The 12,088-nt window shown below is 44.1% G+C and overlaps 1 long non-coding RNA gene across 1 annotated transcript; it reads right to left on the minus strand.

The window, feature by feature from the left end:
* Window positions 1-2,386: 2,386 nt before the first annotated feature.
* Window positions 2,387-10,519, minus strand: LOC130281880 (uncharacterized). The gene is made up of 3 exons (XR_008846146.1): window positions 10,426-10,519; window positions 6,142-6,213; window positions 2,387-2,510 (listed from the first exon to the last, which is right to left on the minus strand). It is a non-coding gene; the product is annotated as an uncharacterized LOC130281880 (long non-coding RNA).
* Between the last annotated feature and the right edge of the window lie 1,569 nt (window positions 10,520-12,088).

Below are 12,088 nucleotides of genomic sequence, written 5' to 3' on the forward strand. Positions count from 1 at the left end.
TACAAATCTGTTTAACTTTCTGGCACCAGTTAATTTAAAAAGTTTTCCATGGTAGTAAAGGGGTGCTCCAGCCCTAAGACATCTTATCCCCTATCCAAAGGGTAGGGGATAAGATGTCTGACCATGGGGTCCCACTGCTGGGGACCCCCGCAATCTTGCATTCAGCACCCACCTCCGGGAGCTGCACGCTGCACTTCCACCTCAGATCCTGCTGTGTGACGACCACGGGGCCGGAGTATCGTTACCGTGTGTCATCACACCCCACCCACGCTATGCAAATCTATGGGAGGGGGCGTGACGGCCGTCACGCCCCCTCCCATAGACTTGCATAGTGTTGCCAGGGGTGTGGTGTCACATGGGGGCGGAGTCGTGACATCACGATACTCCGAACCCGTGGTCGTCACACGGCAGATTCTGAGCTGGCAGTGTGGCTGCAGGGGTCCCCAGTGGTCAGACATCTTATCCCCTATGTTTTGGATAGGAGATAAGATGTCTTAGGGCTGGAGTACCCCTTTAAGGTTCCTATTGATATGAAGCTTAGTGAACTCTAATACTCATTTTTTTAAAAAATTTTTAAACTTTTAATATTACAGAAACTCCCCAAGCTGGCTAATCTTGTGAAGCGCTTATTATGCACGGTGGTGAGTATGGTCTATATGGTCGGCCCATACAAGGTGCTATCTCTATAACTATAACAATACATGAGGGCAGCTTACTAGGCTGTGTAAGGTCAGCTTCCCATAAGAGTATGAGGCTATGTTACGCAGGGGAATGTCTGCACGGAGAATCTCCATGCCGATATTCCCCTGACAGCAGAGCACCGCTGCCACTCTAGGACCGCTCTAGGACCCCTATTTTTTCATGCAGGACCCGGGAATTTGAAATTCCATGCCAGATGTTTTCGGCGCTGAAATCCTGCTATCTGAACAGCGCAGCAGAGCTCCATTGAAATCAATAGGACTCTGATGCTGTGGAATCACCGTGCAGCAATACGCCGTTACGAGCAGACACACTGAAGTGATGTGTGAGTCGCCGCGCATGCGCAGTGTACTCGCACACATAGCGGCCTCTCCCCCTGCTCCATGAGCTACAACGAGAGCTGCCACGACGTGCGAGTATACTGCACATGCACGTGGCGACTCGCACGTTGCCTCAGCATATTGCCGCTCCAAACAGGTACAACTAAAGGCGGTAGTGGTCCTTCAGCGGCGGATACGCAGCATAAAATCCGCATTAAATCTGCTCGTCTGAACGTACATTTAGGGCGCATTCACTACAAAAAAACAACACTCCAAAGATGGATAAAAAAAAATGGTAGGTATTAGTCTCTGCATCGTTTTTTCCCCCCTGCATTTTTATCAAGGATTTCTATTGAATAAATGTGGGGGGGGGGGGGGAGGAGAGGAACACATGCCTTTTTTTTTTATTAATGATGGTGTTTGTTTTGTTCCATAGTTTTTTTTTATGGGACAGAAATGTCAGGATTTAGTCCAAAAAAAAAAAAAACGCCATGGTCTCAACATGCTGCGATTTTAGAAAATTTGCCACTAAGCCCAAAACTGCAAAAAAATTCCAAAGAATAAGAAAACACCAAGTGGGTTTGGTGTTTCATAAATCCCTATTGACTTTCAGCTAACAACTGCACCAAAAAATGGTGCAAAAAGTGATTTTCTTTTTTTTTTTTTGCGCAATTTTGACACAGGTTATGGCAAAAAAAAAAAAAATACGCCATAAATCAACTGATTAAAAAGCTCTTCAGTACAACAGAGGCAAGTTTTTCCCAACCAGGGATCCTCTGTTGCAAAACTACAACTCCCAGCATGCCTGGACAGCCTTTGGTTGGTTGGGAAACACTCACACAGACTAATACCAGTGCATGGCTGTGTGTTCAACATGGCTGAAACACATGAACACAATAAAGAGGGGTTCACATACTTTTGACCATATAGTGTAGTTCAGAAGTCATTTAAAAGATGAGCAGAACATGCACACAGTAAAAGTTATTTAGCCTTAAATTCTAGTAAAATGGCGTTTTACGATACTCCATCACCGTGGTCGGGAGGCATAACACTGAGAGCCTCCAACACTTCCTGCAGTGCTTACAAGTGGGTGCTGCATGCTAGACTGCGGGGGTCCCCAGCGGTGGGACCCCCACGATCGTGGATAAGATGTCTTGGGGCCAGAGTACCCCTTCAAGGTAAAAAAAAAAACAGATATAAAATAACAAAATCAACCCTAAAACAGCAATAATCAATGGCTACAAAAATACAAAAAATGGTCTAAAAAATTGTGTGCATATGACCATTACATGTTTTTTTTTTTGTTTGTTTGTTTGTTTTTTAATCTTTTATTTAAATCTTAAATTTTATTAACAGACAAATGTGTTGGATAATCTAGTGACCAGAGGCGGTAATGGCGGTCTCCTTGGAGGAGGCAGTAGTGATGTTGGAGGACACAGTGGTCATGGTTTTCTTGGAAACCTCCTTGGACGCCTTCTTCAACAAACACGGCTGCGGTAAGTATAAAACAAATGATACAATTAAGCTCCTATAGTAATTCACTCATCCATCTGGATACAAATTATGGCTGTAATTAAAAGGAATATTAAGTGCTCTGTTCTTTATTTCCTGTAAGAAGTTTAATGTGTTCAGGAGGTGTTCACACAGCGGATTTTTCCAATAGCAGAAAACACAGTGAATTTTGAGGTAGATTCAGATTATTGTCTCTTAATTTTCCCTTTTGACCAGAAGGTGCGCTTTCCCAAGGAACACCCTTACAATAAATGATTTGTCTCTTATTCCACCATATCTGACACAACAAAAAAGAGAACGCACCATAAACAATGCAAACCCATCTAATACAAAAGCAATATAAAGTTTATCAGGGCAACAGACATCACATCTAAAAACACTTAAAGGTCATTTGCAGCGAACAAAACTTATCCCCTATCCACAGGGGATCCCCTATAATGCACGTATCGTCGATCTCACTGAGGTCGACAGTATGCCCCCACCACGCCCCCTCCCCGTACAGCTCTATGGGAGAGGCGAGGAGGCACGAACGCTGATTTCCCACCTCTCCCATAGAGATACATGGAGGAGGCGTGTCAGCTGCAATGTCGTGTTGCGGCCGACACGCCTCCTACATGGGAGAGCTGCAGCAGGAGATCGTGGGAGGGTCCCAGTGGTCAGGCTCCCAGCGCTCAGACACTTATCCCCTATCATGTGGATAGGGGATTGTAACACTCACGTTTCTGAAGACAAGAACCACGGTGGATGTGGATCCGCTGGACCTGTGGCAGATGACTCGGACCGTACCAGGGAGCGAAGTCTAAGGTGCCACTGGTTTTCACCAGAGCCCGCCGCAAAACGGGATGGACTTGCTGCAGCAGGCGGCACTGAGGTCGCTAACCTTGGCACGGCTCGACCACACAGGCGGCTGAGGAGATGCGAGGCACAGGAGGGATGAGGCAACTCATAGTCTGAATAGCAGAAAGTCAGGGCAGGCAGCACAGTAGCCTAGTCAAAGCGCAGCGGGAGTTCAGTAGGCAGGCGGCAGAGGAGCAAGGTCAAATCACAAAGCAAGAGATCTGATACATGGCAAGGCAATACTGAGGAACGCTTTCTCAGGCACAAGGCAACAAAGATCTGGCAGGGAACTGAGGAGGCTGGAGGAATTTATAAATGAGCCACAGGGGGATTACACTAATAAGCGCACTGGCCCTTTAAATCTTAAATCTCTGGTGCGTGCGTGCCCTAGGGGACAGGGACACGTGCACCGGAGCAGAGAGGCAGAGGCAGGAGAAACACCCGGAGAGTGACGGACTGGGGCTCGTATGCGGGCTAGTCCCAGCCCCGTCGGCAGCAGAAGGTAAGGGGATCATGTGCTCACAGCCAGCATGTGTGACCGTAGCGCGTAACGTAACAGGGATAGGTTTTGTTCGCTGCATATTTCCTTTAAAAAGCCCATAAAGAGCCAATCTACATAAAGAGCCAACCTACATTAAGAGCCTACCTACACAAAGAGCCTACCTACATGAGGAGTCTACCTACAAAATGAGAGGACCAATCACTCTCTGGACAACCTATACAAAGGACAGAACAATAAAGATGGTCACTTCACCCTCTTATATAGACACACCTCCTCTAAATGTCTGAGTACCATGTATTGTGCCCATTAATACAATAAACTAGGGCAAACACAATGGAGGAGATTTATCAAAACCTGTGGAGAGGCAAAGTTGCTGAGTTGTCCATTGCAACCAATCAGATTCCTTCTCGCATTCTTAACAAGGCCTATGAAAGATAAAAGAAGTAATCTGATTGGTTGCTATGGACAACACAGCAACTTTGCCTCTCCACAGGTTTTGATAAATCTCCCTCTATGTGAAGAAAAATAAGTAGATATCAATCAGAGGAAAAGAGGGTAGCAAAAATAACGGAGCATAGTAAAGGCACGGGGTCCAAACGAAGCCCCACACATTCCGAAGCAACTTCCTTGGGGGAAAAAAAAAAAGTGTCTGACCTGTAGATTGCACTATTCCCTACCGTTATATACCCATTTATACCCAACGGGCCCCGGAGGTCAGGAGGACGCTCTTTTGTCTCCATCTAGTGAACAGGAGTCTATGTGTATATATAACCTATGTGCCGAGAACGTTCCAGGCACTTACAGCAAACACACAGGAGAAGCGCAGTGTGAATAGAGCCGGAGGTGAAATCTCTGTATTCTGAATCTGTTCCCGGTGACTTTGTCATCAGCTTCAGCTTTGTACATGACTCCGGACTCCATGTTATCTCTATAATCCAACATCTGCTCCTTTATATTCTACAGGAACTCAGGATCCTAACACCGATGAGTCCGACACCGAAGAAATGGATCACATGACGATTTTATTGATTTTATGAGACTTCTATTAATCATCTTTTCACAGATTTTGTTGATTGTTACCGTGTTTTCTCCATTTCCTTCTAATCATCTTAAAATATAAAAAAAAGCGAAATAAAAAAATTTCCTGCATATTGAACTGTGTTTGCCGCTGTTTTTTATGAACATTCAATGTTCTCTTTTAAGATGATGTCACATACCAATAAAAACGTGCAGACGTGTCACTCAAAAAGGTGCACAAGGATGCTATCTATCTCAAAACCTTTGCCGAAAAGAGTGTCCTTTCCTTCCCCTCTGCACCAAAAGGCACCTGCAAGGGTCTGTAATTAATGCACCCCCCCCCCCCCTTTAATAATGCTTAGGGGGAATCAAAATCCTTCAGGTATCCACCTGGACACCAACCCAAGTATTGACCAAACAGCCAACTAGTATGAACAAGTATCAGTGTTAGGACACATGAACTTCACAGAGGGGCTCTATGGTTAGTTAGGAATGTCCATATATTACCCTGCTGGTGAAAATTTGGAAGGTTTTTGCTCCTATTCAGAAGATCTAGCTGATTTTTTAGAGTTAGTCCAGTGTTGGTCTCGTACCAGTTCTGCAAAGATTGTTGAAGAGAGAGATGCAACTATACGCCATGGGGTGTATGGTTGCCGAGGCAACAATATGACTACTTGGGTCCTAATCTAGGTCTATGGGGTCCTTGTGCATCATACCCCCACAAACAATATTTTTTGTCCTCTATGTCCTCTAAAAATTCGGCCCCTAGTTTTTCTGGGGGAAGACAGGAACACAACAGCCTGATGGCAGCAATACATGGTAGGAGTGTAGAGAATGTGAGAGCAATAACACCAAATTTAATACACCTTCTCCCCATAAGACCTTGTAACAATATTGAGTCACATGACAATGGAGATGAAAAATGGCTAATTGGGCCCAATATGGATATTTATGCATTTTTGTTGCCAAGGTTTAGACATTAATGTCTGTGTTGAGTTATTTTGAGGGAACACAACATTACACACTGTTATGCAGGCCTAGTACTCACTACTTTACATTGGAGCAGAGGGGCCATTTCTACAGGATTGTCGTATGAAAAGATTTACAAAAATGTGAGGGGTGGACTCACTTATAGGAGATACTATATATAAATATATATTCTGTATGGACTCACTTATGGAAGATACTGTACATGATTACAGGTAGACGGATAGTACCCATTGGTAAATAACAGGTTGAATAAAAGTACACTACCTGGCGCCACAGCTGTGCTGAGTATCATCGGCAGCAGGAGTCGGCTGCCACATATTGCCTGGCACCCACCGCCTGTACTGCAATATATTATACATGTCAAGTTCCCTAGTAGTACAGTAATAAAAAAAAAGTCAAAATAAATCAAAAAAATTTACAAATAAAGAAATGTCAAATAAACAATAAATATATTAAAAAATATATTCACAATCCCTCTTTCCCATTATGAATTGTTTTAGAAAATTATATATACCGAATATACTCGAGTATAAGCCGACCCGAATATAAGCCGAGGCCCCTAATTTCACCCCAAAATCCCAGGAAAAGTTATTGACTCGAGTATAAGCCTAGGGTGGGAAATACATCATCCCCCCTGTCATCATCCAGACCCCTATTAACACCCTCATCATCATCACCCTATCATCATCCCCCCTTCATCATCACCGCCTGTCATCATCCCACACCCCCCTTCATTATCCCCTTGTCATCATCCCACACCCCCTTTATCATCCCCTTGTCATCATCCCCTTGTCATCATCCCCACCCCCCTTCATCATCCCCACCCCCCTTCATCATCCCCCTGTCATCATCCCACACTCCCCTTCATCATCCCCTTGTCATCATCCCCTTGTCATCATAATCTCCGCTTGTCAATGTCTGATACAGTGGTCTCCAACCTACGGACCTCCAGATGTTTCAAAACTACAACATTGGCTGTCCGGGGAGGTCAGCTGGGAGTTGTAGTTTTGAAACCTCTGGAGGTCCGCAGGTTGAAGACCACTGCGGCCTTCGACATCATCCAGCCCCCCCCCCCTCTCACCCCCTTTAGTTCTGTACTCACCTCTGCTCGGTGGGATGTTAGGGTGCGCTGGTCCGGTGCTGCAGGACTGTCCGGTGGGGAGGTCGTCCGGTGGGATAGTGGTTCCGGGCTGCCATCTTCACCCGGGGGCCTCTTCTCCGCGCTTCGGGCCCGGAATAGAGGCGTTGCCTTGACGATGACGCAGAGGGTCGTTGGTAATGAACGTACCTCTGCGTCGTCGTCAAGGCAACGTGACTATTCCGGGGCCGGGCCCGAAGCGCGGAGAAGAGGCCCCCCGGTGAAGATGGCAGCCCGGAACCACTATCCCACCGGACGACCTCCCCACCGGACAGTCCTGCAGCACCGGACAAGCGCACCCTAACATCCCGCCGAGCGGGTGTGAGTACAAAACTAAAGGGGGTGAGAGGGGGGGGGGGGCTGGATGATGTAGAAGGCCACAGTGGTCTTCAACCTGCGGACCTCCAGAGATTTCAAAACTACAACTCCCAGCAAGCCCGGACAACTGATGGCTGCCCAGGCTTGCTGGGAGTTGTAGTTTTGAAACCTCTGGAGGTCCGCAGGTTGAAGACCACTGAGGGCGGAGAGTTCACTCGAGTATAAGCCGAGGGGGGTGTTTTCAGCACGAAAAATCGTGCTGAAAAACTCGGCTTATACTCGAGTGTATACGGTACATGTATGTGTTGCTGTGTCTCAAGCAGTAAAACTATCACATTATTTAACCCTCATGATAAACACAGTTAAAAATGATAATAAAAAACTTTCCAAATTTACTTATTTATTTTAATGTCGACTGAAATTAAAAAAAATGCAAACATGAATGTCACATGTACCCCAAAATGGTTCCACTAAAAACATTAAACTCACCCAAGAAAAAAATTCACTTTCACACAACATTGTTGGTACAAAATAACAAAAATACAAATGACGGTCTTTTAGAAAATAGGGATGCACAAACATGATTTTTGAGTAAAAAAAAAGTTTTTATACTGTAAAAATAATATACCATCAAATAAAGTCAATAAATGAGGTACCACCATAATCGTAACCAACCTGCAGAATAGAATAACTGTGTCATATGTACTGCACGCTGAACACCAACATTTACTTACATTTTTTTAAGAATAAACCTGCTAAAATGATTGCTTTATGGTAATCCTGCCTCATTAAAAATATAATAAAATGTCATCAAAATGTCAGACATATCCCATAATAGTATAAAACAGCGACTTACCCCGCAAAAAACAAGCCCTCCCACAGCTACATTGGTTAAAAAAAACTAGAGTTACAACTAGAGATGAGCGAACTTACAGTAAATTCGATTCGTCACGAACTTCTCAGCTCGGCAGTTGATGACTTATCCTGTAGTGTTGAGCGGCATAGGCCATATTCGAATTCGCGAATATTCGCGAAAATATGAACGAATATTATATTCGCGAATATTCGTAATATTCTCGTTTTATTTTCGCATATGCGAAAATTGACGTATGTGAAAATTAGCATATACAAAAATTAGCATATGCGAAAATTCATATATACAAAAATTAGCATATGCAAATTTTCGCATATGCGAAAATTCGCACACCAGTCTCACACTGTAGTATTAGAGCCTTCTTTACACCACACAAGCTGGAAGCAGAGAGGGATGATCACTGTGATGTGTATTGTGAAAAAAACAAAACTAAAAAAAACGAATATTCCTAATTACGAATATATAGTGCTATATTCGCGAACATTCGCAAATTCGCAATATTCGCGAATAAAATTCGCATTGCGAATATTCGCGAGCACCACTATTATCCTACATAAATTAGTTCAGCTTTCAGGTGCTCCGGTGGGCTGGAAAAGGTGGATACAGTCCTAGGAGACTCTCTCCTAGGACTGTATCCACCTTTTCCAGCCCACCGGAGCACCTGAAGGCTGAACTAATTTACGCAGGATAAGTTATCAACTGCCGAGCCGAGAAGTTCATGACTAATCGAATTTACTGTAAGTTCGCTCATCTCTAGTTACAACTCTCAGAATATGGTGACACTAACAATAAAATCATTTTTGTGACGTAAAAAACGTACGCAAATTCTCACTTCAGTCTCTCTCTTCTGCAGTATTACCTTTCTTGAACTACCTGCTCTTTACCCCTGGCCTAGAAACAATCTCTTTCCAGTGGAGGTATACGGCTAACTTGCTCCGTTTTATAGGGTAAATCTATTATCGCCCTCGAGGCTTTTATCACACGACATGCTATCCTAATTAGGGAATGATTTGGGGCAGGCAAGCGCATCATGGTGTGAGTGTGCAGCTATTGAAGCCTCGCTACCCCTGACTTCCGGGTGAAGCAAGGGACTGACACATGGGCAGTGGCGCTGGGCAGAGCAACAACAGTACCCCGAATTGTCACAATACGTACTATTAGCATCCCGGATATATATTGCTTCTCAATGGAAAAAACCTTAACTATTTTTTTCAAGGTTGATTGATAGGGTTAACTCTATGATGCTGAATGAAAATTTGACGACCATTCGTGAACATCCACGTATTTCATCCCCTCATTGTCCTAATATGAGACATTGTCTGTCCTTATATTGATTGGAATTCAAGGATGTATCTCATACGTGGTGGGTTCATTTTTCTCTAGGTTGGGTGGGGTGACCAATTCATGTACAGTATATATGTCTCGTTATGTTTTGTTTATGTGGTACTTCTGTACTGATCTGAAACTTTTCTTATGCCTGTTTCTGCCTTTAACCCCTTAAGGACCAGGCCAATTTTCACTGTAGGACCAGATCGTTTTTTGCACATCTGACCACCGTCACTTTAAGAATTAATATCTCTAAAACGCTTTTACCGAATATTCTGATTCTGAGATTGTTTTTCTTGACATATTCTACTTTATTTTGCTGGTAAATTTTTGTCGTTACGTGCATCCTTTTTTTGGTGAAAAATGCCAAAATTTCATGAAAATTTTGAAAATTTAGCATTTTTCTAACTTTGAAGCTCTCTGCTTGTAAGGAAAATGGATATTCCCAATAAATTTTATTCTTATTCACAAATACAATATGTCTACTTTATGTTGGCGTCATAAAATGGACATATTTTTACTTTTTGAAAAAAATTAGTGGGCTTCAAAGTAGAGCAGCAATTTTCAAACATGTCATGAAAATTGCAAAATCTGAAGGGACAGATGTTACAGAACTACAACTCCCAGCATGCCTGGGCAGTCTGGGCATGCTGAAAGTTGTAGTTTGACAACATCTGGAGGGCTACCGTTTGGGCACCACTGTAACAGTGGTCCCCAAACCGTGACCCTCCAGATGTTGCAAAACTACAACTCCCAGCATGTCCAGACAGCCTTTGGCTGTCTGGGCATGCTGGGAGTTGCAGTCCGGCCTTCTTAGTGGTTGCCACAGTAAAGATCACATTACTTTCACTTTCACTTACCCCCCCCCCCCCCCCACCATTGATTCCTTAACTGAGTCGGCATCTCCGCTGGATGTCTGCGATGATCGCCGGTCCCCATGAGTCTTCTCCTCCAGGTACCCGGCCTCCATGTTCTCCCCCGTTCTGCCTGACATCCAGGGGTGGGCAGAACGGGGGGTTTCCATGGCAACCCACCGTCCTGCTCTGCCATTGGTCAGAATCAGTTCTGACCAATGGCAGGGAATAGGAGCAGATCGCAGCATTGCGACCTCCTTCCTACCCTGCAGGATGCCGGGGCCTGTCACTCACAGGTCCGAGCATCCCTATTTTCCGGGTGATCGGGTCACCAGAGACCCGATCAGCCCGGAATAGGAGAAAATCACATGTCTGAATTGACATGCGATTTTCTCCGATCGCCGACATGGGGGGGTCTCAGGACCCCCCCTGGGCGATGTGCTGGGATGCCTGCTGAATGATTTCAGCAGGCGTCCGGTTTTGCAACCCGCCTGGCGCGGCGGGATGCTAAATTCCCACAGACGTATGAGTACGTGCCTGGTCCTTAAGACCCAGGGCGCAGGGACGTACTCATGCGTGCCTGGTCCCTAAGGGGTTAATATACCTGAGTACATTGTCATTTGTCAGACGTACCTGGTTGTGTCTATTTGATATAGGTAATGGGACCCAGTTTTGTTACTATTGTTTATATTTACGATACGTATGTTATTGCTTTCAAATAAAGCTTCTCTGTTTGATGATTAAAAACGTATGTAAGTTAGGTATTTTGATAATTGTACGGAACTGCAGTAGAGAGATTACATGTCATTTATACTGAATGGAGAATGATGGTAAAAACCAAATAAAAAATATTGGTGGAGTTTTTATTCATACCACATCATACAAAATGGAATAAAAAGAGATCAGATTGTCTCATGTACCCAAAATGGTAACAATGAAAACATTAATTTGTCTCTTATATTGTCTCAATATTTTGGAACCCCCAAGCCCACTGCAATTTGATATGATGGCAACAAAATATTCTAAATAAAAGGAAGACCGCCAATCCACACAGTGCTCCCTCATGGCTGAGGCCTGTGTGTGGGTCGTGGAGTGTTCTAAGGTCAGATATGGGATATTTCTAAATAGTGATTGGCCATATTTCAATTCACGTTATTTTGCGAATATATAGACGAATATTCCTCCTATATTGGCAAATTTTGTGAATTCGTTATATTCACAGATTCGCGGAAGAAAACAGTGGATGTTGTTGATAACCTCTGACAAGTGTATTTGCATCATTCTAATTGGCCCACAAATTAAAAGAAGGATTGTTGACTCCTGGACGAAGGTCAGTGTGCTGAAACGCGTGTAGGAGTGGCGCCATCCCGGTCTCTGCCTAGTACTTTCTTGTGTGGATATTTCTCATGTACTATTCTATTGCACTGATGCGTTAGGATAGATTTATAGCACCTTATGCATATGGCACTTTCACTATGATACTATATTGTGCTTAACTACTTTACTTTAGTGTCCCATATTGCTGCTAATTATATTACATGCACTTTATATGAAACATATGTGCCCACCTACCACCATCTTGATTGGCAGATGTGTCGGTGATCGCTGTATTTTTGTGATGCTGTTTCCTCTTCCCCCCTTTTCCCTCTTTGATGGTTCTTTTAATGCCGGGGTCCTCAAACTACGGCCCGCGGGCCACAT

Source organism: Hyla sarda, chromosome 7 (genome assembly GCF_029499605.1).
Source record: "Hyla sarda isolate aHylSar1 chromosome 7, aHylSar1.hap1, whole genome shotgun sequence".
NCBI classification, from domain to species: domain Eukaryota; kingdom Metazoa; phylum Chordata; class Amphibia; order Anura; family Hylidae; genus Hyla; species Hyla sarda.